At 42.3% G+C, this 26,738-nt stretch overlaps 19 non-coding genes across 19 annotated transcripts; 6 read left to right on the forward strand and 13 right to left on the reverse strand.

Moving 5' to 3' along the window:
• The first annotated feature begins 1,461 nt into the window (after positions 1–1,461).
• TRNAS-GCU (transfer RNA serine (anticodon GCU)) lies at positions 1,462–1,543 on the forward strand. Its single transcript has one exon. It is a non-coding gene; the product is annotated as a tRNA-Ser (tRNA).
• A 1,476-nt stretch (positions 1,544–3,019) lies between these two features.
• TRNAT-AGU (transfer RNA threonine (anticodon AGU)) lies at positions 3,020–3,093 on the reverse strand. The gene has a single exon. It is a non-coding gene; the product is annotated as a tRNA-Thr (tRNA).
• Positions 3,094–4,140: 1,047 nt separating this feature from the next.
• On the reverse strand, positions 4,141–4,214 carry TRNAT-AGU (transfer RNA threonine (anticodon AGU)). Its single transcript has one exon. It is a non-coding gene; the product is annotated as a tRNA-Thr (tRNA).
• A 1,047-nt stretch (positions 4,215–5,261) lies between these two features.
• TRNAT-AGU (transfer RNA threonine (anticodon AGU)) lies at positions 5,262–5,335 on the reverse strand. Its single transcript has one exon. It is a non-coding gene; the product is annotated as a tRNA-Thr (tRNA).
• A 1,047-nt stretch (positions 5,336–6,382) lies between these two features.
• TRNAT-AGU (transfer RNA threonine (anticodon AGU)) lies at positions 6,383–6,456 on the reverse strand. Its single transcript has one exon. It is a non-coding gene; the product is annotated as a tRNA-Thr (tRNA).
• Positions 6,457–7,064: 608 nt separating this feature from the next.
• TRNAS-GCU (transfer RNA serine (anticodon GCU)) lies at positions 7,065–7,146 on the forward strand. The gene has a single exon. It is a non-coding gene; the product is annotated as a tRNA-Ser (tRNA).
• A 356-nt stretch (positions 7,147–7,502) lies between these two features.
• Positions 7,503–7,576, reverse strand: TRNAT-AGU (transfer RNA threonine (anticodon AGU)). The gene has a single exon. It is a non-coding gene; the product is annotated as a tRNA-Thr (tRNA).
• A 608-nt stretch (positions 7,577–8,184) lies between these two features.
• On the forward strand, positions 8,185–8,266 carry TRNAS-GCU (transfer RNA serine (anticodon GCU)). Its single transcript has one exon. It is a non-coding gene; the product is annotated as a tRNA-Ser (tRNA).
• Positions 8,267–8,622: 356 nt separating this feature from the next.
• TRNAT-AGU (transfer RNA threonine (anticodon AGU)) lies at positions 8,623–8,696 on the reverse strand. The gene has a single exon. It is a non-coding gene; the product is annotated as a tRNA-Thr (tRNA).
• Positions 8,697–9,742: 1,046 nt separating this feature from the next.
• TRNAT-AGU (transfer RNA threonine (anticodon AGU)) lies at positions 9,743–9,816 on the reverse strand. Its single transcript has one exon. It is a non-coding gene; the product is annotated as a tRNA-Thr (tRNA).
• A 1,047-nt stretch (positions 9,817–10,863) lies between these two features.
• TRNAT-AGU (transfer RNA threonine (anticodon AGU)) lies at positions 10,864–10,937 on the reverse strand. The gene has a single exon. It is a non-coding gene; the product is annotated as a tRNA-Thr (tRNA).
• Positions 10,938–13,085: 2,148 nt separating this feature from the next.
• On the reverse strand, positions 13,086–13,159 carry TRNAT-AGU (transfer RNA threonine (anticodon AGU)). The gene has a single exon. It is a non-coding gene; the product is annotated as a tRNA-Thr (tRNA).
• A 3,270-nt stretch (positions 13,160–16,429) lies between these two features.
• Positions 16,430–16,503, reverse strand: TRNAT-AGU (transfer RNA threonine (anticodon AGU)). The gene has a single exon. It is a non-coding gene; the product is annotated as a tRNA-Thr (tRNA).
• A 1,723-nt stretch (positions 16,504–18,226) lies between these two features.
• On the forward strand, positions 18,227–18,308 carry TRNAS-GCU (transfer RNA serine (anticodon GCU)). The gene has a single exon. It is a non-coding gene; the product is annotated as a tRNA-Ser (tRNA).
• A 1,477-nt stretch (positions 18,309–19,785) lies between these two features.
• On the reverse strand, positions 19,786–19,859 carry TRNAT-AGU (transfer RNA threonine (anticodon AGU)). Its single transcript has one exon. It is a non-coding gene; the product is annotated as a tRNA-Thr (tRNA).
• A 1,723-nt stretch (positions 19,860–21,582) lies between these two features.
• TRNAS-GCU (transfer RNA serine (anticodon GCU)) lies at positions 21,583–21,664 on the forward strand. Its single transcript has one exon. It is a non-coding gene; the product is annotated as a tRNA-Ser (tRNA).
• Positions 21,665–23,153: 1,489 nt separating this feature from the next.
• On the reverse strand, positions 23,154–23,227 carry TRNAT-AGU (transfer RNA threonine (anticodon AGU)). The gene has a single exon. It is a non-coding gene; the product is annotated as a tRNA-Thr (tRNA).
• A 1,046-nt stretch (positions 23,228–24,273) lies between these two features.
• Positions 24,274–24,347, reverse strand: TRNAT-AGU (transfer RNA threonine (anticodon AGU)). The gene has a single exon. It is a non-coding gene; the product is annotated as a tRNA-Thr (tRNA).
• Positions 24,348–24,955: 608 nt separating this feature from the next.
• Positions 24,956–25,037, forward strand: TRNAS-GCU (transfer RNA serine (anticodon GCU)). Its single transcript has one exon. It is a non-coding gene; the product is annotated as a tRNA-Ser (tRNA).
• Positions 25,038–26,738: the final 1,701 nt, after the last annotated feature.

Here is a 26,738-nt window from a genome sequence, read left to right on the forward strand (position 1 = left end):
TGGGACGATCCTTTTTGGAAAAGACATGGATAATTTGTCCATAGGTATGTAATCCATGCATTTGCCTTGCATGAATTGTGGCCTGTTTTACTTTAAAAGTTAGATAGAAGGCAGAATTGACAGATTTAGGGAATGCTAGGGAAATGCCAACATAAATGAGAAGCAGAGAGGACTGAATGTTTAGTATTTATGCCATTAGCATGGGTCATCACGTTGGATGTAAAACAAGACCTGCTGAGCCAATGTCTGATGTACGGCGCTGTTGCATGTGGAAAGAAAATGAAGCCTAAGAATCATCACGACTGTTTTCCAAATGTGGGTTCGGTAAAGGTACTTTTGTTGACGGGGTGGCCGAGTGGTTAAGGCGATGGACAGCTAATCCATTGTGCTCTGCACGCATGGGTTCGAATCCCATCCTCGTCGTATGATTTCTTTTTGGAAAATTCTCTATGCTCAGCGCAAGCAATGCCCCGAGGAAGAAAATTTACCATCACCGTTCAAGAAGGATGCTATTGAAGTCTCTAAACATATTTACAGGCATTATGTAGCGTATCAGTCAGGCAATAGTGAATCGGCACCTCTAATTTATCGTGCCTTATGCCATCCTACATTTTGCAAAACGTTGCAACCATCTACTTGTTAAAACTAAACCAGAGCTGACTCTTTGCCACTCGGGTGGAGTATTCTAGGGATGTGGGACGAGCATCTTTAATGTCATTGGCTAGTGAACATCTCCCTTTTGGAAAAAAGAGCTGATTATTGAGCAGAATAAGAGAACAAGGCACTGCTGAGAGTTGAACTCAGGATCTCCCGTTTACTAGACAGGCGCTTTAACCAACTAAGCCACAGCGCCCATGAGCAAAACTGTGGAAAACCAGAAAGATGGCAAGGATGATCCAGGAGAAGAATTTTTAAATGTAGGATGATTTTGAGGAGTGGTTCTAAGTTTTGCTATTTGTCACAGAGATGGCAAATTAAGTGTGAACAGATCCTATGCAGCATGTAGTTTCAGGTGGCTACCACTATAGAACAGCAAGGAAGTCGAGTCCCATCACATACTTGGCAGCAGCATGCAGTTCACTGTCATTTTGCATCGTGACAATTCTTAATGAAATCGGCTTGGGACGATCCTTTTTGGAAAAGACATGGATAATTTGTCCATAGGTATGTAATCCATGCATTTGCCTTGCATGAATTGTGGCCTGTTTTACTTTAAAAGTTAGATAGAAGGCAGAATTGACAGATTTAGGGAATGCTAGGGAAATGCCAACATAAATGAGAAGCAGAGAGGACTGAATGTTTAGTATTTATGCCATTAGCATGGGTCATCACGTTGGATGTAAAACAAGACCTGCTGAGCCAATGTCTGATGTACGGCGCTGTTGCATGTGGAAAGAAAATGAAGCCTAAGAATCATCACGACTGTTTTCCAAATGTGGGTTCGGTAAAGGTACTTTTGTTGACGGGGTGGCCGAGTGGTTAAGGCGATGGACTGCTAATCCATTGTGCTCTGCACGCATGGGTTCGAATCCCATCCTCGTCGTATGATTCCTTTTTGGAAAATTCTCTATGCTCAGCGCAAGCAATGCCCCGAGGAAGAAAATTTACCATCACCGTTCAAGAAGGATGCTATTGAAGTCTCTAAAAATATTTATAGGCATTATGTAGCGTATCAGTCAGGCAATAGTGAATCGGCACCTCTAATTTATCGTGCCTTATGCCATCCTACATTTTGCAAAACGTTGCAACCATCTACTTGTTAAAACTAAACCAGAGCTGACTCTTTGCCACTCGGGTGGAGTATTCTAGGGATGTGGGACGAGCATCTTTAATGTCATTGGCTAGTGAACATCTCCCTTTTGGAAAAAAAAGCTGATTATTGAGCAGAATAAGAGAACAAGGCACTGCTGAGAGTTGAACTCAGGATCTCCCGTTTACTAGACAGGCGCTTTAACCAACTAAGCCACAGCGCCCATGAGCAAAACTGTGGAAAACCAGAAAGATGGCAAGGATGATCCAGGAGAAGAATTTTTAAATGTAGGATGATTTTGAGGAGTGGTTCTAAGTTTTGCTATTTGTCACAGAGATGGCAAATTAAGTGTGAACAGATCCTATGCAGCATGTAGTTTCAGGTGGCTACCACTATAGAACAGCAAGGAAGTCGAGTCCCATCACATACTTGGCAGCAGCATGCAGTTCTCTGTCATTTTGCATCGTGACAATTCTAAATGAAGTCGGCTTGGGACGATCCTTTTTGGAAAAGACATGGATAATTTGTCCATAGGTATGTAATCCATGCATTTGCCTTGCATGAATTGTGGCCTGTTTTACTTTAAAAGTTAGATAGAAGGCAGAATTGACAGATTTAGGGAATGCTAGGGAAATGCCAACATAAATGAGAAGCAGAGAGGACTGAATGTTAAGTATTTATGCCATTAGCATGGGTCATCACGTTGGATGTAAAACAAGACCCGCTGAGCCAATGTCTGATGTACGGCGCTGTTGCATGTGGAAAGAAAATGAAGCCTAAGAATCATCACGACTGTTTTCCAAATGTGGGTTCGGTACAAGTACTTTTGTTGATGGCGTGGCCGAGTGGTTAAGGCGATGGACTGCTAATCCATTGTGCTCTGCACACATGGGTTCGAATCCCATCCTCGTCGTATGACTTCTTTTTGGAAAATTCTCTATGCTCAGCGCAAGCAATGCCCCGAGGAAGAAAATTTACCATCACCGTTCAAGAAGGATGCTATTGAAGTCTCTAAAAATATTTATAGGCATTATGTAGCGTATCAGTCAGGCAATAGTGAATCGGCACCTCTAATTTATCGTGCCTTATGCCATCCTACATTTTGCAAAACGTTGCAACCATCTACTTGTTAAAACTAAACCAGAGCTGACTCTTTGCCACTCGGGTGGAGTATTCTAGGGATGTGGGACGAGCATCTTTAATGTCATTGGCTAGTGAACATCTCCCTTTTGGAAAAAAAAGCTGATTATTGAGCAGAATAAGAGAACAAGGCACTGCTGAGAGTTGAACTCAGGATCTCCTGTTTACTAGACAGGCGCTTTAACCAACTAAGCCACAGCGCCCATGAGCAAAACTGTGGAAAACCAGAAAGATGGCAAGGATGATCCAGGAGAAGAATTTTTAAATGTAGGATGATTTTGAGGAGTGGTTCTAAGTTTTGCTATTTGTCACAGAGATGGCAAATTAAGTGTGAACAGATCCTATGCAGCATGTAGTTTCAGGTGGCTACCACTATAGAACAGCAAGGAAGTCGAGTCCCATCACATACTTGGCAGCAGCATGCAGTTCTCTGTCATTTTGCATCGTGACAATTCTAAATGAAATCGGCTTGGGACGATCCTTTTTGGAAAAGACATGGATAATTTGTCCATAGGTATGTAATCCATGCATTTGCCTTGCATGAATTGTGGCCTGTTTTACTTTAAAAGTTAGATAGAAGGCAGAATTGACAGATTTAGGGAATGCTAGGGAAATGCCAACATAAATGAGAAGCAGAGAGGACTGAATGTTAAGTATTTATGCCATTAGCATGGGTCATCACGTTGGATGTAAAACAAGACCCGCTGAGCCAATGTCTGATGTACGGCGCTGTTGCATGTGGAAAGAAAATGAAGCCTAAGAATCATCACGACTGTTTTCCAAATGTGGGTTCGGTACAGGTACTTTTGTTGACGGCGTGGCCGAGTGGTTAAGGCGATGGACTGCTAATCCATTGTGCTCTGCACACATGGGTTCGAATCCCATCCTCGTCGTATGACTTCTTTTTGGAAAATTCTCTATGCTCAGCGCAAGCAATGCCCCGAGGAAGAAAATTTACCATCACCGTTCAAGAAGGATGCTATTGAAGTCTCTAAACATATTTACAGGCATTATGTAGCGTATCAGTCAGGCAATAGTGAATCGGCACCTCTAATTTATCGTGCCTTATGCCATCCTACATTTTGCAAAACGTTGCAACCATCTACTTGTTAAAACTAAACCAGAGCTGACTCTTTGCCACTCGGGTGGAGTATTCTAGGGATGTGGGACGAGCATCTTTAATGTCATTGGCTAGTGAACATCTCCCTTTTGGAAAAAAAATGCTGATTATTGAGCAGAATAAGAGAACAAGGCACTGCTGAGAGTTGAACTCAGGATCTCCTGTTTACTAGACAGGCGCTTTAACCAACTAAGCCACAGCGCCCATGAGCAAAACTGTGGAAAACCAGAAAGATGGCAAGGATGATCCAGGAGAAGAATTTTTAAATGTAGGATGATTTTGAGGAGTGGTTCTAAGTTTTGCTATTTGTCACAGAGATGGCAAATTAAGTGTGAACAGATCCTATGCAGCATGTAGTTTCAGGTGGCTACCACTATAGAACAGCAAGGAAGTCGAGTCCCATCACATACTTGGCAGCAGCATGCAGTTCTCTGTCATTTTGCATCGTGACAATTCTAAATGAAATCGGCTTGGGACGATCCTTTTTGGAAAAGACATGGATAATTTGTCCATAGGTATGTAATCCATGCATTTGCCTTGCATGAATTGTGGCCTGTTTTACTTTAAAAGTTAGATAGAAGGCAGAATTGACAGATTTAGGGAATGCTAGGGAAATGCCAACATAAATGAGAAGCAGAGAGGACTGAATGTTAAGTATTTATGCCATTAGCATGGGTCATCACGTTGGATGTAAAACAAGACCCGCTGAGCCAATGTCTGATGTACGGCGCTGTTGCATGTGGAAAGAAAATGAAGCCTAAGAATCATCACGACTGTTTTCCAAATGTGGGTTCGGTACAGGTACTTTTGTTGACGGCGTGGCCGAGTGGTTAAGGCGATGGACTGCTAATCCATTGTGCTCTGCACACATGGGTTCGAATCCCATCCTCGTCGTATGACTTCTTTTTGGAAAATTCTCTATGCTCAGCGCAAGCAATGCCCCGAGGAAGAAAATTTACCATCACCGTTCAAGAAGGATGCTATTGAAGTCTCTAAACATATTTACAGGCATTATGTAGCGTATCAGTCAGGCAATAGTGAATCGGCACCTCTAATTTATCGTGCCTTATGCCATCCTACATTTTGCAAAACGTTGCAACCATCTACTTGTTAAAACTAAACCAGAGCTGACTCTTTGCCACTCGGGTGGAGTATTCTAGGGATGTGGGACGAGCATCTTTAATGTCATTGGCTAGTGAACATCTCCCTTTTGGAAAAAAAATGCTGATTATTGAGCAGAATAAGAGAACAAGGCACTGCTGAGAGTTGAACTCAGGATCTCCTGTTTACTAGACAGGCGCTTTAACCAACTAAGCCACAGCGCCCATGAGCAAAACTGTGGAAAACCAGAAAGATGGCAAGGATGATCCAGGAGAAGAATTTTTAAATGTAGGATGATTTTGAGGAGTGGTTCTAAGTTTTGCTATTTGTCACAGAGATGGCAAATTAAGTGTGAACAGATCCTATGCAGCATGTAGTTTCAGGTGGCTACCACTATAGAACAGCAAGGAAGTCGAGTCCCATCACATACTTGGCAGCAGCATGCAGTTCTCTGTCATTTTGCATCGTGACAATTCTAAATGAAATCGGCTTGGGACGATCCTTTTTGGAAAAGACATGGATAATTTGTCCATAGGTATGTAATCCATGCATTTGCCTTGCATGAATTGTGGCCTGTTTTACTTTAAAAGTTAGATAGAAGGCAGAATTGACAGATTTAGGGAATGCTAGGGAAATGGCAACATAAATGAGAAGCAGAGAGGACTGAATGTTAAGTATTTATGCCATTAGCATGGGTCATCACGTTGGATGTAAAACAAGACCCGCTGAGCCAATGTCTGATGTACGGCGCTGTTGCATGTGGAAAGAAAATGAAGCCTAAGAATCATCACGACTGTTTTCCAAATGTGGGTTCGGTAAAGGTACTTTTGTTGACGGGGTGGCCGAGTGGTTAAGGCGATGGACTGCTAATCCATTGTGCTCTGCACACATGGGTTCGAATCCCATCCTCGTCGTATGATTTCTTTTTGGAAAATTCTCTATGCTCAGCGCAAGCAATGCCCCGAGGAAGAAAATTTACCATCACCGTTCAAGAAGGATGCTATTGAAGTCTCTAAACATATTTACAGGCATTATGTAGCGTATCAGTCAGGCAATAGTGAATCGGCACCTCTAATTTATCGTGCCTTATGCCATCCTACATTTTGCAAAACGTTGCAACCATCTACTTGTTAAAACTAAACCAGAGCTGACTCTTTGCCACTCGGGTGGAGTATTCTAGGGATGTGGGACGAGCATCTTTAATGTCATTGGCTAGTGAACATCTCCCTTTTGGAAAAAAAATGCTGATTATTGAGCAGAATAAGAGAACAAGGCACTGCTGAGAGTTGAACTCAGGATCTCCTGTTTACTAGACAGGCGCTTTAACCAACTAAGCCACAGCGCCCATGAGCAAAACTGTGGAAAACCAGAAAGATGGCAAGGATGATCCAGGAGAAGAATTTTTAAATGTAGGATGATTTTGAGGAGTGGTTCTAAGTTTTGCTATTTGTCACAGAGATGGCAAATTAAGTGTGAACAGATCCTATGCAGCATGTAGTTTCAGGTGGCTACCACTATAGAACAGCAAGGAAGTCGAGTCCCATCACATACTTGGCAGCAGCATGCAGTTCTCTGTCATTTTGCATCGTGACAATTCTAAATGAAATCGGCTTGGGACGATCCTTTTTGGAAAAGACATGGATAATTTGTCCATAGGTATGTAATCCATGCATTTGCCTTGCATGAATTGTGGCCTGTTTTACTTTAAAAGTTAGATAGAAGGCAGAATTGACAGATTTAGGGAATGCTAGGGAAATGCCAACATAAATGAGAAGCAGAGAGGACTGAATGTTAAGTATTTATGCCATTAGCATGGGTCATCACGTTGGATGTAAAACAAGACCCGCTGAGCCAATGTCTGATGTACGGCGCTGTTGCATGTGGAAAGAAAATGAAGCCTAAGAATCATCACGACTGTTTTCCAAATGTGGGTTCGGTAAAGGTACTTTTGTTGACGGGGTGGCCGAGTGGTTAAGGCGATGGACTGCTAATCCATTGTGCTCTGCACGCATGGGTTCGAATCCCATCCTCGTCGTATGATTCCTTTTTGGAAAATTCTCTATGCTCAGCGCAAGCAATGCCCCGAGGAAGAAAATTTACCATCACCGTTCAAGAAGGATGCTATTGAAGTCTCTAAAAATATTTATAGGCATTATGTAGCGTATCAGTCAGGCAATAGTGAATCGGCACCTCTAATTTATCGTGCCTTATGCCATCCTACATTTTGCAAAACGTTGCAACCATCTACTTGTTAAAACTAAACCAGAGCTGACTCTTTGCCACTCGGGTGGAGTATTCTAGGGATGTGGGACGAGCATCTTTAATGTCATTGGCTAGTGAACATCTCCCTTTTGGAAAAAAAAGCTGATTATTGAGCAGAATAAGAGAACAAGGCACTGCTGAGAGTTGAACTCAGGATCTCCTGTTTACTAGACAGGCGCTTTAACCAACTAAGCCACAGCGCCCATGAGCAAAACTGTGGAAAACCAGAAAGATGGCAAGGATGATCCAGGAGAAGAATTTTTAAATGTAGGATGATTTTGAGGAGTGGTTCTAAGTTTTGCTATTTGTCACAGAGATGGCAAATTAAGTGTGAACAGATCCTATGCAGCATGTAGTTTCAGGTGGCTACCACTATAGAACAGCAAGGAAGTCGAGTCCCATCACATACTTGGCAGCAGCATGCAGTTCTCTGTCATTTTGCATCGTGACAATTCTAAATGAAATCGGCTTGGGACGATCCTTTTTGGAAAAGACATGGATAATTTGTCCATAGGTATGTAATCCATGCATTTGCCTTGCATGAATTGTGGCCTGTTTTACTTTAAAAGTTAGATAGAAGGCAGAATTGACAGATTTAGGGAATGCTAGGGAAATGCCAACATAAATGAGAAGCAGAGAGGACTGAATGTTAAGTATTTATGCCATTAGCATGGGTCATCACGTTGGATGTAAAACAAGACCCGCTGAGCCAATGTCTGATGTACGGCGCTGTTGCATGTGGAAAGAAAATGAAGCCTAAGAATCATCACGACTGTTTTCCAAATGTGGGTTCGGTAAAGGTACTTTTGTTGACGGGGTGGCCGAGTGGTTAAGGCGATGGACTGCTAATCCATTGTGCTCTGCACGCATGGGTTCGAATCCCATCCTCGTCGTATGATTCCTTTTTGGAAAATTCTCTATGCTCAGCGCAAGCAATGCCCCGAGGAAGAAAATTTACCATCACCGTTCAAGAAGGATGCTATTGAAGTCTCTAAAAATATTTATAGGCATTATGTAGCGTATCAGTCAGGCAATAGTGAATCGGCACCTCTAATTTATCGTGCCTTATGCCATCCTACATTTTGCAAAACGTTGCAACCATCTACTTGTTAAAACTAAACCAGAGCTGACTCTTTGCCACTCGGGTGGAGTATTCTAGGGATGTGGGACGAGCATCTTTAATGTCATTGGCTAGTGAACATCTCCCTTTTGGAAAAAAAAGCTGATTATTGAGCAGAATAAGAGAACAAGGCACTGCTGAGAGTTGAACTCAGGATCTCCTGTTTACTAGACAGGCGCTTTAACCAACTAAGCCACAGCGCCCATGAGCAAAACTGTGGAAAACCAGAAAGATGGCAAGGATGATCCAGGAGAAGAATTTTTAAATGTAGGATGATTTTGAGGAGTGGTTCTAAGTTTTGCTATTTGTCACAGAGATGGCAAATTAAGTGTGAACAGATCCTATGCAGCATGTAGTTTCAGGTGGCTACCACTATAGAACAGCAAGGAAGTCGAGTCCCATCACATACTTGGCAGCAGCATGCAGTTCTCTGTCATTTTGCATCGTGACAATTCTAAATGAAATCGGCTTGGGACGATCCTTTTTGGAAAAGACATGGATAATTTGTCCATAGGTATGTAATCCATGCATTTGCCTTGCATGAATTGTGGCCTGTTTTACTTTAAAAGTTAGATAGAAGGCAGAATTGACAGATTTAGGGAATGCTAGGGAAATGCCAACATAAATGAGAAGCAGAGAGGACTGAATGTTAAGTATTTATGCCATTAGCATGGGTCATCACGTTGGATGTAAAACAAGACCCGCTGAGCCAATGTCTGATGTACGGCGCTGTTGCATGTGGAAAGAAAATGAAGCCTAAGAATCATCACGACTGTTTTCCAAATGTGGGTTCGGTACAGGTACTTTTGTTGATGGCGTGGCCGAGTGGTTAAGGCGATGGACTGCTAATCCATTGTGCTCTGCACACATGGGTTCGAATCCCATCCTCGTCGTATGACTTCTTTTTGGAAAATTCTCTATGCTCAGCGCAAGCAATGCCCCGAGGAAGAAAATTTACCATCACCGTTCAAGAAGGATGCTATTGAAGTCTCTAAAAATATTTATAGGCATTATGTAGCGTATCAGTCAGGCAATAGTGAATCGGCACCTCTAATTTATCGTGCCTTATGCCATCCTACATTTTGCAAAACGTTGCAACCATCTACTTGTTAAAACTAAACCAGAGCTGACTCTTTGCCACTCGGGTGGAGTATTCTAGGGATGTGGGACGAGCATCTTTAATGTCATTGGCTAGTGAACATCTCCCTTTTGGAAAAAAAAGCTGATTATTGAGCAGAATAAGAGAACAAGGCACTGCTGAGAGTTGAACTCAGGATCTCCTGTTTACTAGACAGGCGCTTTAACCAACTAAGCCACAGCGCCCATGAGCAAAACTGTGGAAAACCAGAAAGATGGCAAGGATGATCCAGGAGAAGAATTTTTAAATGTAGGATGATTTTGAGGAGTGGTTCTAAGTTTTGCTATTTGTCACAGAGATGGCAAATTAAGTGTGAACAGATCCTATGCAGCATGTAGTTTCAGGTGGCTACCACTATAGAACAGCAAGGAAGTCGAGTCCCATCACATACTTGGCAGCAGCATGCAGTTCTCTGTCATTTTGCATCGTGACAATTCTAAATGAAATCGGCTTGGGACGATCCTTTTTGGAAAAGACATGGATAATTTGTCCATAGGTATGTAATCCATGCATTTGCCTTGCATGAATTGTGGCCTGTTTTACTTTAAAAGTTAGATAGAAGGCAGAATTGACAGATTTAGGGAATGCTAGGGAAATGCCAACATAAATGAGAAGCAGAGAGGACTGAATGTTAAGTATTTATGCCATTAGCATGGGTCATCACGTTGGATGTAAAACAAGACCCGCTGAGCCAATGTCTGATGTACGGCGCTGTTGCATGTGGAAAGAAAATGAAGCCTAAGAATCATCACGACTGTTTTCCAAATGTGGGTTCGGTACAGGTACTTTTGTTGACGGCGTGGCCGAGTGGTTAAGGCGATGGACTGCTAATCCATTGTGCTCTGCACACATGGGTTCGAATCCCATCCTCGTCGTATGACTTCTTTTTGGAAAATTCTCTATGCTCAGCGCAAGCAATGCCCCGAGGAAGAAAATTTACCATCACCGTTCAAGAAGGATGCTATTGAAGTCTCTAAACATATTTACAGGCATTATGTAGCGTATCAGTCAGGCAATAGTGAATCGGCACCTCTAATTTATCGTGCCTTATGCCATCCTACATTTTGCAAAACGTTGCAACCATCTACTTGTTAAAACTAAACCAGAGCTGACTCTTTGCCACTCGGGTGGAGTATTCTAGGGATGTGGGACGAGCATCTTTAATGTCATTGGCTAGTGAACATCTCCCTTTTGGAAAAAAAATGCTGATTATTGAGCAGAATAAGAGAACAAGGCACTGCTGAGAGTTGAACTCAGGATCTCCTGTTTACTAGACAGGCGCTTTAACCAACTAAGCCACAGCGCCCATGAGCAAAACTGTGGAAAACCAGAAAGATGGCAAGGATGATCCAGGAGAAGAATTTTTAAATGTAGGATGATTTTGAGGAGTGGTTCTAAGTTTTGCTATTTGTCACAGAGATGGCAAATTAAGTGTGAACAGATCCTATGCAGCATGTAGTTTCAGGTGGCTACCACTATAGAACAGCAAGGAAGTCGAGTCCCATCACATACTTGGCAGCAGCATGCAGTTCTCTGTCATTTTGCATCGTGACAATTCTAAATGAAATCGGCTTGGGACGATCCTTTTTGGAAAAGACATGGATAATTTGTCCATAGGTATGTAATCCATGCATTTGCCTTGCATGAATTGTGGCCTGTTTTACTTTAAAAGTTAGATAGAAGGCAGAATTGACAGATTTAGGGAATGCTAGGGAAATGCCAACATAAATGAGAAGCAGAGAGGACTGAATGTTAAGTATTTATGCCATTAGCATGGGTCATCACGTTGGATGTAAAACAAGACCCGCTGAGCCAATGTCTGATGTACGGCGCTGTTGCATGTGGAAAGAAAATGAAGCCTAAGAATCATCACGACTGTTTTCCAAATGTGGGTTCGGTAAAGGTACTTTTGTTGACGGGGTGGCCGAGTGGTTAAGGCGATGGACTGCTAATCCATTGTGCTCTGCATCCTCGTCGTATGATTTCTTTTTGGAAAATTCTCTATGCTCAGCGCAAGCAATGCCCCGAGGAAGAAAATTTACCATCACCGTTCAAGAAGGATGCTATTGAAGTCTCTAAACATATTTACAGGCATTATGTAGCGTATCAGTCAGGCAATAGTGAATCGGCACCTCCAATTTATCGTGCCTTATGCCATCCTACATTTTGCAAAACGTTGCAACCATCTACTTGTTAAAACTAAACCAGAGCTGACTCTTTGCCACTCGGGTGGAGTATTCTAGGGATGTGGGACGAGCATCTTTAATGTCATTGGCTAGTGAACATCTCCCTTTTGGAAAAAAGAGCTGATTATTGAGCAGAATAAGAGAACAAGGCACTGCTGAGAGTTGAACTCAGTATCTCCCGTTTACTAGACAGGCGCTTTAACCAACTAAGCCACAGCGCCCATGAGCAAAACTGTGGAAAACCAGAAAGATGGCAAGGATGATCCAGGAGAAGAATTTTTAAATGTAGGATGATTTTGAGGAGTGGTTCTAAGTTTTGCTATTTGTCACAGAGATGGCAAATTAAGTGTGAACAGATCCTATGCAGCATGTAGTTTCAGGTGGCTACCACTATAGAACAGCAAGGAAGTCGAGTCCCATCACATACTTGGCAGCAGCATGCAGTTCTCTGTCATTTTGCATCGTGACAATTCTAAATGAAATCGGCTTGGGACGATCCTTTTTGGAAAAGACATGGATTATTTGTCCATAGGTATGTAATCCATGCATTTGCCTTGCATGAATTGTGGCCTGTTTTACTTTAAAAGTTAGATAGAAGGCAGAATTGACAGATTTAGGGAATGCTAGGGAAATGCCAACATAAATGAGAAGCAGAGAGGACTGAATGTTTAGTATTTATGCCATTAGCATGGGTCATCACGTTGGATGTAAAACAAGACCTGCTAAGCCAATGTCTGATGTACGGCGCTGTTGCATGTGGAAAGAAAATGAAGCCTAAGAATCATCACGACTGTTTTCCAAATGTGGGTTCGGTAAAGGTACTTTTATTGACGGGGTGGCCGAGTGGTTAAGGCGATGGACAGCTAATCCATTGTGCTCTGCACGCATGGGTTCGAATCCCATCCTCGTCGTATGATTTCTTTTTGGAAAATTCTCTATGCTCAGCGCAAGCAATGCCCCGAGGAAGAAAATTTACCATCACCGTTCAAGAAGGATGCTATTGAAGTCTCTAAACATATTTACAGGCATTATGTAGCGTATCAGTCAGGCAATAGTGAATCGGCACCTCTAATTTATCGTGCCTTATGCCATCCTACATTTTGCAAAACGTTGCAACCATCTACTTGTTAAAACTAAACCAGAGCTGACTCTTTGCCATTCGGGTGGAGTATTCTAGGGATGTGGGACGAGCATCTTTAATGTCATTGGCTAGTGAACATCTCCCTTTTGGAAAAAAAGTGCTGATTATTGAGCAGAATAAGAGAACAAGGCACTGCTGAGAGTTGAACTCAGGATCTCCTGTTTACTAGACAGGCGCTTTAACCAACTAAGCCACAGCGCCCATGAGCAAAACTGTGGAAAACCAGAAAGATGGCAAGGATGATCCAGGAGAAGAATTTTTAAATGTAGGATGATTTTGAGGAGTGGTTCTAAGTTTTGCTATTTGTCACAGAGATGGCAAATTAAGTGTGAACAGATCCTATGCAGCATGTAGTTTCAGGTGGCTACCACTATAGAACAGCAAGGAAGTCGAGTCCCATCACATACTTGGCAGCAGCATGCAGTTCTCTGTCATTTTGCATCGTGACAATTCTAAATGAAATCGGCTTGGGACGATCCTTTTTGGAAAAGACATGGATAATTTGTCCATAGGTATGTAATCCATGCATTTGCCTTGCATGAATCGTGGCCTGTTTTACTTTAAAAGTTAGATAGAAGGCAGAATTGACAGATTTAGGGAATGCTAGGGAAATGCCAACATAAATGAGAAGCAGAGAGGACTGAATGTTTAGTATTTATGCCATTAGCATGGGTCATCACGTTGGATGTAAAACAAGACCTGCTGAGCCAATGTCTGATGTACGGCGCTGTTGCATGTGGAAAGAAAATGAAGCCTAAGAATCATCACGACTGTTTTCCAAATGTGGGTTCGGTAAAGGTACTTTTGTTGACGGGGTGGCCGAGTGGTTAAGGCGATGGACAGCTAATCCATTGTGCTCTGCACGTATGGGTTCGAATCCCATCCTCGTCGTATGATTTCTTTTTGGAAAATTCTCTATGCTCAGCGCAAGCAATGCCCCGAGGAAGAAAATTTACCATCACCGTTCAAGAAGGATGCTATTGAAGTCTCTAAACATATTTACAGGCATTATGTAGCGTATCAGTCAGGCAATAGTGAATCGGCACCTCTAATTTATCGTGCCTTATGCCATCCTACATTTTGCAAAACGTTGCAACCATCTACTTGTTAAAACTAAACCAGAGCTGACTCTTTGCCACTCGGGTGGAGTATTCTAGGGATGTGGGACGAGCATCTTTAATGTCATTGGCTAGTGAACATCTCCCTTTTGGGAAAAAAAGCTGATTATTGAGCAGAATAAGAGAGTTGAACTCAGGATCTCCTGTTCACTTACCAGGCGCTTTAACCAACTAAGCCACAGCGCCCATGAGCAAAACTGTGGAAAACCAGAAAGATGGCAAGGATGATCCAGGAGAAGAATTTTTAAATGTAGGATGATTTTGAGGAGTGGTTCTAAGTTTTGCTATTTGTCACAGAGATGGCAAATTAAGTGTGAACAGATCCTATGCAGCATGTAGTTTCAGGTGGCTACCACTATAGAACAGCAAGGAAGTCGAGTCCCATCACATACTTGGCAGCAGCATGCAGTTCTCTGTCATTTTGCATCGTGACAATTCTAAATGAAATCGGCTTGGGACGATCCTTTTTGGAAAAGACATGGATAATTTGTCCATAGGTATGTAATCCATGCATTTGCCTTGCATGAATTGTGGCCTGTTTTACTTTAAAAGTTAGATAGAAGGCAGAATTGACAGATTTAGGGAATGCTAGGGAAATGCCAACATAAATGAGAAGCAGAGAGGACTGAATGTTTAGTATTTATGCCATTAGCATGGGTCATCACGTTGGATGTAAAACAAGACCTGCTGAGCCAATGTCTGATGTACGGCGCTGTTGCATGTGGAAAGAAAATGAAGCCTAAGAATCATCACGACTGTTTTCCAAATGTGGGTTCGGTAAAGGTACTTTTATTGACGGGGTGGCCGAGTGGTTAAGGCGATGGACAGCTAATCCATTGTGCTCTGCACGCATGGGTTCGAATCCCATCCTCGTCGTATGATTTCTTTTTGGAAAATTCTCTATGCTCAGCGCAAGCAATGCCCCGAGGAAGAAAATTTACCATCACCGTTCAAGAAGGATGCTATTGAAGTCTCTAAACATATTTACAGGCATTATGTAGCGTATCAGTCAGGCAATAGTGAATCGGCACCTCTAATTTATCGTGCCTTATGCCATCCTACATTTTGCAAAACGTTGCAACCATCTACTTGTTAAAACTAAACCAGAGCTGACTCTTTGCCACTCGGGTGGAGTATTCTAGGGATGTGGGACGAGCATCTTTAATGTCATTGGCTAGTGAACATCTCCCTTTTGGAAAAAAAAGCTGATTATTGAGCAGAATAAGAGAACAAGGCACTGCTGAGAGTTGAACTCAGGATCTCCTGTTCACTTACCAGGCGCTTTAACCAACTAAGCCACAGCGCCCATGAGCAAAACTGTGGAAAACCAGAAAGATGGCAAGGATGATCCAGGAGAAGAATTTTTAAATGTAGGATGATTTTGAGGAGTGGTTCTAAGTTTTGCTATTTGTCACAGAGATGGCAAATTAAGTGTGAACAGATCCTATGCAGCATGTAGTTTCAGGTGGCTACCACTATAGAACAGCAAGGAAGTCGAGTCCCATCACATACTTGGCAGCAGCATGCAGTTCTCTGTCATTTTGCATCGTGACAATTCTAAATGAAATCGGCTAGGGACGATCCTTTTTGGAAAAGACATGGATAATTTGTCCATAGGTATGTAATCCATGCATTTGCCTTGCATGAATTGTGGCCTGTTTTACTTTAAAAGTTAGATAGAAGGCAGAATTGACAGATTTAGGGAATGCTAGGGAAATGCCAACATAAATGAGAAGCAGAGAGGACTAAATGTTTAGTATTTATGCCATTAGCATGGGTCATCACGTTGGATGTAAAACAAGACCTGCTGAGCCAATGTCTGATGTACGGCGCTGTTGCATGTGGAAAGAAAATGAAGCCTAAGAATCATCATGACTGTTTTCCAAATGTGGGTTCGGTAAAGGTACTTTTGTTGACGGCGTGGCCGAGTGGTTAAGGCGATGGACTGCTAATCCATTGTGCTCTGCACACATGGGTTCGAATCCCATCCTCGTCGTATGATTTCTTTTTGGAAAATTCTCTATGCTCAGCGCAAGCAATGCCCCGAGGAAGAAAATTTACCATCACCGTTCAAGAAGGATGCTATTGAAGTCTCTAAACATATTTACAGGCATTATGTAGCGTATCAGTCAGGCAACAGTGAATCGGCACCTCTAATTTATCGTGCCTTATGCCATCCTACATTTTGCAAAACGTTGCAACCATCTACTTGTTAAAACTAAACCAGAGCTGACTCTTTGCCACTCGGGTGGAGTATTCTAGGGATGTGGGACGAGCATCTTTAATGTCATTGGCTAATGAACATCTCCCTTTTGGAAAAAAAAAGCTGATTATTGAGCAGAATAAGAGAACAAGGCACTGCTGAGAGTTGAACTCAGGATCTCCTGTTTACTAGACAGGCGCTTTAACCAACTAAGCCACAGCGCCCATGAGCAAAACTGTGGAAAACCAGAAAGATGGCAAGGATGATCCAGGAGAAGAATTTTTAAATGTAGGATGATTTTGAGGAGTGGTTCTAAGTTTTGCTATTTGTCACAGAGATGGCAAATTAAGTGTGAACAGATCCTATGCAGCATGTAGTTTCAGGTGGCTACCACTATAGAACAGCAAGGAAGTCGAGTCCCATCACATACTTGGCAGCAGCATGCAGTTCTCTGTCATTTTGCATCGTGACAATTCTAAATGAAATCGGCTTGGGACGATCCTTTTTGGAAAAGACATGGATTATTTGTCCATAGGTATGTAATCCATGCATTTGCCTTGCATGAATTGTGGCCTGTTTTACTTTAAAAGTTAGATAGAAGGCAGAATTGACAGATTTAGGGAATGCTAGGGAAATGCCAACATAAATGAGAAGCAGAGAGGACTGAATGTTAAGTATTTATGCCATTAGCATGGGTCATCACGTTGGATGTAAAACAAGACCTGCTGAGCCAATGTCTGATGTACGGCGCTGTTGCATGTGGAAAGAAAATGAAGCCTAAGAATCATCACGACTGTTTTCCAAATGTGGGTTCGGTAAAGGTACTTTTGTTGACGGGGTGGCCGATTGGTTAAGGCGATGGACTGCTAATCCATTGTGCTCTGCACGCATGGGTTCGAATCCCATCCTCGTCGTATGATTCCTTTTTGGAAAATTCTCTATGCTCAGCGCAAGCAATGCCCCGAGGAAGAAAATTTACCATCACCGTTCAAGAAGGATGCTATTGAAGTCTCTAAACATATTTACAGGCATTATGTAGCGTATCAGTCAGGCAATAGTGAATCGGCACCTCTAATTTATCGTGCCTTATGCCATCCTACATTTTGCAAAACGTTGCAACCATCTACTTGTTAAAACTAAACCAGAGCTGACTATTTGCCACTCGGGTGGAGTATTCTAGGGATGTGGGACGAGCATCTTTAATGTCATTGGCTAGTGAACATCTCCCTTTTGGAAAAAAAAGCTGATTATTGAGCAGAATAAGAGAACAAGGTTGAGAGTTGAACTCAGGACCTCCTGTTTACTAGACAGGCGCTTTAACCAACTAAGCCACAGCACCCATGAGCAAAACTGTGGAAAACCAGAAAGATGGCAAGGATGATCCAGGAGAAGAATTTTTAAATGTAGGATGATTTTGAGGAGTGGTTCTAAGTTTTGCTATTTGTCACAGAGATGGCAAATTAAGTGTGAACAGATCCTATGCAGCATGTAGTTTCAGGTGGCTACCACTATAGAACAGCAAGGAAGTCGAGTCCCATCACATACTTGGCAGCAGCATGCAGTTCTCTGTCATTTTGCATCGTGACAATTCTAAATGAAATCGGCTTGGGACGATCCTTTTTGGAAAAGACATGGATAATTTGTCCATAGGTATGTAATCCATGCATTTGCCTTGCATGAATTGTGGCCTGTTTTACTTTAAAAGTTAGATAGAAGGCAGAATTGACAGATTTAGGGAATGCTAGGGAAATGCCAACATAAATGAGAAGCAGAGAGGACTGAATGTTTAGTATTTATGCCATTAGCATGGGTCATCACGTTGGATGTAAAACAAGACCTGCTGAGCCAATGTCTGATGTACGGCGCTGTTGCATGTGGAAAGAAAATGAAGCCTAAGAATCATCACGACTGTTTTCCAAATGTGGGTTCGGTAAAGGTACTTTTGTTGACGGGGTGGCCGAGTGGTTAAGGCGATGGACTGCTAATCCATTGTGCTCTGCACGCATGGGTTCGAATCCCATCCTCGTCGTATGATTCCTTTTTGGAAAATTCTCTATGCTCAGCGCAAGCAATGCCCCGAGGAAGAAAATTTACCATCACCGTTCAAGAAGGATGCTATTGAAGTCTCTAAACTTATTTACAGGCATTATGTAGCGTATCAGTCAGGCAATAGTGAATCGGCACCTCTAATTTATCGTGCCTTATGCCATCCTACATTTTGCAAAACGTTGCAACCATCTACTTGTTAAAACTAAACCAGAGCTGACTCTTTGCCACTCGGGTGGAGTATTCTAGGGATGTGGGACGAGCATCTTTAATGTCATTGGCTAGTGAACATCTCCCTTTTGGAAAAAAAAGCTGATTATTGAGCAGAATAAGAGAACAAGGCACTGCTGAGAGTTGAACTCAGGATCTCCTGTTCACTTACCAGGCGCTTTAACCAACTAAGCCACAGCGCCCATGAGCAAAACTGTGGAAAACCAGAAAGATGGCAAGGATGATCCAGGAGAAGAATTTTTAAATGTAGGATGATTTTGAGGAGTGGTTCTAAGTTTTGCTATTTGTCACAGAGATGGCAAATTAAGTGTGAACAGATCCTATGCAGCATGTAGTTTCAGGTGGCTACCACTATAGAACAGCAAGGAAGTCGAGTCCCATCACATACTTGGCAGCAGCATGCAGTTCTCTGTCATTTTGCATCGTGACAATTCTAAATGAAATCGGCTTGGGACGATCCTTTTTGGAAAAGACATGGATAATTTGTCCATAGGTATGTAATCCATGCATTTGCCTTGCATGAATTGTGGCCTGTTTTACTTTAAAAGTTAGATAGAAGGCAGAATTGACAGATTTAGGGAATGCTAGGGAAATGCCAACATAAATGAGAAGCAGAGAGGACTAAATGTTTAGTATTTATGCCATTAGCATGGGTCATCACGTTGGATGTAAAACAAGACCTGCTGAGCCAATGTCTGATGTACGGCGCTGTTGCATGTGGAAAGAAAATGAAGCCTAAGAATCATCATGACTGTTTTCCAAATGTGGGTTCGGTAAAGGTACTTTTGTTGACGGCGTGGCCGAGTGGTTAAGGCGATGGACTGCTAATCCATTGTGCTCTGCACACATGGGTTCGAATCCCATCCTCGTCGTATGATTTCTTTTTGGAAAATTCTCTATGCTCAGCGCAAGCAATGCCCCGAGGAAGAAAATTTACCATCACCGTTCAAGAAGGATGCTATTGAAGTCTCTAAACATATTTACAGGCATTATGTAGCGTATCAGTCAGGCAATAGTGAATCGGCACCTCTAATTTATCGTGCCTTATGCCATCCTACATTTTGCAAAACGTTGCAACCATCTACTTGTTAAAACTAAACCAGAGCTGACTCTTTGCCACTCGGGTGGAGTATTCTAGGGATGTGGGACGAGCATCTTTAATGTCATTGGCTAATGAACATCTCCCTTTTGGAAAAAAAAAGCTGATTATTGAGCAGAATAAGAGAACAAGGCACTGCTGAGAGTTGAACTCAGGATCTCCTGTTTACTAGACAGGCGCTTTAACCAACTAAGCCACAGCGCCCATGAGCAAAACTGTGGAAAACCAGAAAGATGGCAAGGATGATCCAGGAGAAGAATTTTTAAATGTAGGATGATTTTGAGGAGTGGTTCTAAGTTTTGCTATTTGTCACAGAGATGGCAAATTAAGTGTGAACAGATCCTATGCAGCATGTAGTTTCAGGTGGCTACCACTATAGAACAGCAAGGAAGTCGAGTCCCATCACATACTTGGCAGCAGCATGCAGTTCTCTGTCATTTTGCATCGTGACAATTCTAAATGAAATCGGCTTGGGACGATCCTTTTTGGAAAAGACATGGATTATTTGTCCATAGGTATGTAATCCATGCATTTGCCTTGCATGAATTGTGGCCTGTTTTACTTTAAAAGTTAGATAGAAGGCAGAATTGACAGATTTAGGGAATGCTAGGGAAATGCCAACATAAATGAGAAGCAGAGAGGACTGAATGTTAAGTATTTATGCCATTAGCATGGGTCATCACGTTGGATGTAAAACAAGACCTGCTGAGCCAATGTCTGATGTACGGCGCTGTTGCATGTGGAAAGAAAATGAAGCCTAAGAATCATCACGACTGTTTTCCAAATGTGGGTTCGGTAAAGGTACTTTTGTTGACGGGGTGGCCGATTGGTTAAGGCGATGGACTGCTAATCCATTGTGCTCTGCACGCATGGGTTCGAATCCCATCCTCGTCGTATGATTCCTTTTTGGAAAATTCTCTATGCTCAGCGCAAGCAATGCCCCGAGGAAGAAAATTTACCATCACCGTTCAAGAAGGATGCTATTGAAGTCTCTAAACATATTTACAGGCATTATGTAGCGTATCAGTCAGGCAATAGTGAATCGGCACCTCTAATTTATCGTGCCTTATGCCATCCTACATTTTGCAAAACGTTGCAACCATCTACTTGTTAAAACTAAACCAGAGCTGACTATTTGCCACTCGGGTGGAGTATTCTAGGGATGTGGGACGAGCATCTTTAATGTCATTGGCTAGTGAACATCTCCCTTTTGGAAAAAAAAGCTGATTATTGAGCAGAATAAGAGAACAAGGTTGAGAGTTGAACTCAGGACCTCCTGTTTACTAGACAGGCGCTTTAACCAACTAAGCCACAGCACCCATGAGCAAAACTGTGGAAAACCAGAAAGATGGCAAGGATGATCCAGGAGAAGAATTTTTAAATGTAGGATGATTTTGAGGAGTGGTTCTAAGTTTTGCTATTTGTCACAGAGATGGCAAATTAAGTGTGAACAGATCCTATGCAGCATGTAGTTTCAGGTGGCTACCACTATAGAACAGCAAGGAAGTCGAGTCCCATCACATACTTGGCAGCAGCATGCAGTTCTCTGTCATTTTGCATCGTGACAATTCTAAATGAAATCGGCTTGGGACGATCCTTTTTGGAAAAGACATGGATAATTTGTCCATAGGTATGTAATCCATGCATTTGCCTTGCATGAATTGTGGCCTGTTTTACTTTAAAAGTTAGATAGAAGGCAGAATTGACAGATTTAGGGAATGCTAGGGAAATGCCAACATAAATGAGAAGCAGAGAGGACTGAATGTTTAGTATTTATGCCATTAGCATGGGTCATCACGTTGGATGTAAAACAAGACCTGCTGAGCCAATGTCTGATGTACGGCGCTGTTGCATGTGGAAAGAAAATGAAGCCTAAGAATCATCACGACTGTTTTCCAAATGTGGGTTCGGTAAAGGTACTTTTGTTGACGGGGTGGCCGAGTGGTTAAGGCGATGGACTGCTAATCCATTGTGCTCTGCACGCATGGGTTCGAATCCCATCCTCGTCGTATGATTCCTTTTTGGAAAATTCTCTATGCTCAGCGCAAGCAATGCCCCGAGGAAGAAAATTTACCATCACCGTTCAAGAAGGATGCTATTGAAGTCTCTAAACTTATTTACAGGCATTATGTAGCGTATCAGTCAGGCAATAGTGAATCGGCACCTCTAATTTATCGTGCCTTATGCCATCCTACATTTTGCAAAACGTTGCAACCATCTACTTGTTAAAACTAAACCAGAGCTGACTCTTTGCCACTCGGGTGGAGTATTCTAGGGATGTGGGACGAGCATCTTTAATGTCATTGGCTAGTGAACATCTCCCTTTTGGAAAAAAAAGCTGATTATTGAGCAGAATAAGAGAACAAGGTTGAGAGCTGAACTCAGGATCTCCTGTTTACTAGACAGGCGCTTTAACCAACCAAGCCACAGCACCCATGAGCAAAACTGTGGAAAACCAGAAAGATGGCAAGGATGATCCAGGAGAAGAATTTTTAAATGTAGGATGATTTTGAGGAGTGGTTCTAAGTTTTGCTATTTGTCACAGAGATGGCAAATTAAGTGTGAACAGATCCTATGCAGCATGTAGTTTCAGGTGGCTACCACTATAGAACAGCAAGGAAGTCGAGTCCCATCACATACTTGGCAGCAGCATGCAGTTCTCTGTCATTTTGCATCGTGGCGATTCTAAATGAAATCGGCTTGGGACGATCCTTTTTGGAAAAGACATGGATAATTTGTCCATAGGTATGTAATCCATGCATTTGCCTTGCATGAATTGTGGCCTGTTTTACTTTAAAAGTTAGATAGAAGGCAGAATTGACAGATTTAGGGAATGCTAGGGAAATGCCAACATAAATGAGAAGCAGAGAGGACTGAATGTTTAGTATTTATGCCATTAGCATGGGTCATCACGTTGGATGTAAAACAAGACCTGCTGAGCCAATGTCTGATGTACGGCGCTGTTGCATGTGGAAAGAAAATGAAGCCTAAGAATCATCACGACTGTTTTCCAAATGTAGATTCGGTAAAGGTACTTTTGTTGTTCGGTAAATGTACTTCCTCGGGGTGGCCGAGTGGTTAAGGCGATGGACTGCTAATCCATTGTGCTCTGCACGCATGGGTTCGAATCCCATCCTCGTCGTATGATTCCTTTTTGGAAAATTCTCTATGCTCAGCGCAAGCAATGCCCCGAGGAAGAAAATTTACCATCACCGTTCAAGAAGGATGCTATTGAAGTCTCTAAAAATATTTATAGGCTTTATGTAGCGTATCAGTCAGGCAATAGTGAATCGGCACCTCTAATTTATCGTGCCTTATGCCATCCTACATTTTGCAAAACATTGCAACCATCTACTTGTTAAAACTAAACCAGAGCTGACTCTTTGCCACTCGGGTGGAGTATTCTAGGGATGTGGGACGAGCATCTTTAATGTCATTGGCTAGTGAACATCTCCCTTTTGGAAAAAAGTGCTGATTATTGAGCAGAATAAGAGAACAAGGCACTGCTGAGAGTTGAACTCAGGATCTCCTGTTTACTAGACAGGCGCTTTAACCAACTAAGCCACAGCGCCCATGAGCAAAACTGTGGAAAACCAGAAAGATGGCAAGGATGATCCAGGAGAAGAATTTTTAAATGTAGGATGATTTTGAGGAGTGATTCTAAGTTTTGCTATTTGTCACAGAGATGGCAAATTAAGTGTGAACAGATCCTATGCAGCATGTAGTTTCAGGTGGCTACCACTATAGAACAGCAAGGAAGTCGAGTCCCATCACATACTTGGCAGCAGCATGCAGTTCTCTGTCATTTTGCATCGTGACAATTCTAAATGAAATCGGCTTGGGACGATCCTTTTTGGAAAAGACATGGATAATTTGTCCATAGGTATGTAATCCATGCATTTGCCTTGCATGAATTGTGGCCTGTTTTACTTTAAAAGTTAGATAGAAGGCAGAATTGACAGATTTAGGGAATGCTAGGGAAATGCCAACATAAATGAGAAGCAGAGAGGACTGGATGTTTAGTATTTATGCCATTAGCATGGGTCATCACGTTGGATGTAAAACAAGACCTGCTGAGCCAATGTCTGATGTACGGCGCTGTTGCATGTGGAAAGAAAATGAAGCCTAAGAATCATCACGACTGTTTTCCAAATGTGGGTTCGGTAAAAGTACTTTTGTTGACGGGGTGGCCGAGTGGTTAAGGCGATGGACTGCTAATCCATTGTGCTCTGCACGCATGGGTTTGAATCCCATTCTCGTCGTATGATTTCTTTTTGGAAAATTCTCTATGCTCAGCGCAAGCAATGCCCCGAGGAAGAAAATTTACCATCACCGTTCAAGAAGGATGCTATTGAAGTCTCTAAACATATTTACAGGCATTATGTAGCGTATCAGTCAGGCAATAGTGAATCGGCACCTCTAATTTATCGTGCCTTATGCCATCCTACATTTTGCAAAACATTGCAACCATCTACTTGTTAAAACTAAACCAGAGCTGACTCTTTGCCACTCGGGTGGAGTATTCTAGGGATGTGGGACGAGCATCTTTAATGTCATTGGCTAGTGAACATCTCCCTTTTGGAAAAAAGTGCTGATTATTGAGCAGAATAAGAGAACAAGGCACTGCTGAGAGTTGAACTCAGGATCTCCTGTTTACTAGACAGGCGCTTTAACCAACTAAGCCACAGCGCCCATGAGCAAAACTGTGGAAAACCAGAAAGATGGCAAGGATGATCCAGGAGAAGAATTTTTAAATGTAGGATGATTTTGAGGAGTGGTTCTAAGTTTTGCTATTTGTCACAGAGATGGCAAATTAAGTGTGAACAGATCCTATGCAGCATGTAGTTTCAGGTGGCTACCACTATAGAACAGCAAGGAAGTCGAGTCCCATCACATACTTGGCAGCAGCATGCAGTTCTCTGTCATTTTGCATCGTGACAATTCTAAATGAAATCGGCTTGGGACGATCCTTTTTGGAAAAGACATGGATAATTTGTCCATAGGTATGTAATCCATGCATTTGCCTTGCATGAATTGTGGCCTGTTTTACTTTAAAAGTTAGATAGAAGGCAGAATTGACAGATTTAGGGAATGCTAGGGAAATGCCAACATAAATGAGAAGCAGAGAGGACTGAATGTTTAGTATTTATGCCATTAGCATGGGTCATCACGTTGGATGTAAAACAAGACCTGCTGAGCCAATGTCTGATGTACGGCGCTGTTGCATGTGGAAAGAAAATGAAGCCTAAGAATCATCACGACTGTTTTCCAAATGTGGGTTCGGTAAAGGTACTTTTGTTGACGGGGTGGCCGAGTGGTTAAGGCGATGGACTGCTAATCCATTGTGCTCTGCACGCATGGGTTCGAATCCCATCCTCGTCGTATGATTCCTTTTTGGAAAATTCTCTATGCTCAGCGCAAGCAATGCCCCGAGGAAGAAAATTTACCATCACGGTTCAAGAAGGATGCTATTGAAGTCTCTAAACATATTTACAGGCATTATGTAGCGTATCAGTCAGGCAATAGTGAATCGGCACCTCTAATTTATCGTGCCTTATGCCATCCTACATTTTGCAAAACGTTGCAACCATCTACTTGTTAAAACTAAACCAGAGCTGACTCTTTGCCACTCGGGTGGAGTATTCTAGGGATGTGGGACGAGCATCTTTAATGTCATTGGCTAGTGAACATCTCCCTTTTGGAAAAAAAAGCTGATTATTGAGCAGAATAAGAGAACAAGGTTGAGAGCTGAACTCAGGATCTCCTGTTTACTAGACAGGCGCTTTAACCAACTAAGCCACAGCACCCATGAGCAAAACTGTGGAAAACCAGAAAGATGGCAAGGATGATCCAGGAGAAGAATTTTTAAATGTAGGATGATTTTGAGGAGTGGTTCTAAGTTTTGCTATTTGTCACAGAGATGGCAAATTAAGTGTGAACAGATCCTATGCAGCATGTAGTTTCAGGTGGCTACCACTATAGAACAGCAAGGAAGTCGAGTCCCATCACATACTTGGCAGCAGCATGCAGTTCTCTGTCATTTTGCATCGTGACAATTCTAAATGAAATCGGCTTGGGACGTTCCTTTTTGGAAAAGACATGGATAATTTGTCCATAGGTATGTAATCCATGCATTTGCCTTGCATGAATTGTGGCCTGTTTTACTTTAAAAGTTAGATAGAAGGCAGAATTGACAGATTTAGGGAATGCTAGGGAAATGCCAACATAAATGAGAAGCAGAGAGGACTGAATGTTTAGTATTTATGCCATTAGCATGGGTCTTCACGTTGGATGTAAAACAAGACCCGCTGAGCCAATGTCTGATGTACGGCGCTGTTGCATGTGGAAAGAAAATGAAGCCTAAGAATCATCACGACTGTTTTCCAAATGTGGGTTCGGTAAAGGTACTTTTGTTGACGGGGTGGCCGAGTGGGTAAGGCGATGGACTGCTAATCCATTGTGCTCTGCACGCATGGGTTCGAATCCCATCCTCGTCGTATGATTCCTTTTTGGAAAATTCTCTATGCTCAGCGCAAGCAATGCCCCGAGGAAGAAAATTTACCATCACCGTTCAAGAAGGATGCTATTGAAGTCTCTAAAAATATTTATAGGCTTTATGTAGCGTATCAGTCAGGCAATAGTGAATCGGCACCTCTAATTTATCGTGCCTTATGCCATCCTACATTTTGCAAAACGTTGCAACCATCTACTTGTTAAAACTAAACCAGAGCTGACTCTTTGCCACTCGGGTGGAGTATTCTAGGGATGTGGGACGAGCATCTTTAATGTCATTGGCTAGTGAACATCTCCCTTTTGGGAAAAAAAGCTGATTATTGAGCAGAATAAGAGAACAAGGCACTGCTGAGAGTTGAACTCAGGATCTCCTGTTTACTAGACAGGCGCTTTAACCAACCAAGCCACAGCACCCATGAGCAAAACTGTGGAAAACCAGAAAGATGGCAAGGATGATCCAGGAGAAGAATTTTTAAATGTAGGATGATTTTGAGGAGTGGTTCTAAGTTTTGCTATTTGTCACAGAGATGGCAAATTAAGTGTGAACAGATCCTATGCAGCATGTAGTTT

This window comes from Eleutherodactylus coqui, chromosome 11, assembly GCF_035609145.1.
Source record: "Eleutherodactylus coqui strain aEleCoq1 chromosome 11, aEleCoq1.hap1, whole genome shotgun sequence".
In the NCBI taxonomy this organism is placed as follows: domain Eukaryota; kingdom Metazoa; phylum Chordata; class Amphibia; order Anura; family Eleutherodactylidae; genus Eleutherodactylus; species Eleutherodactylus coqui.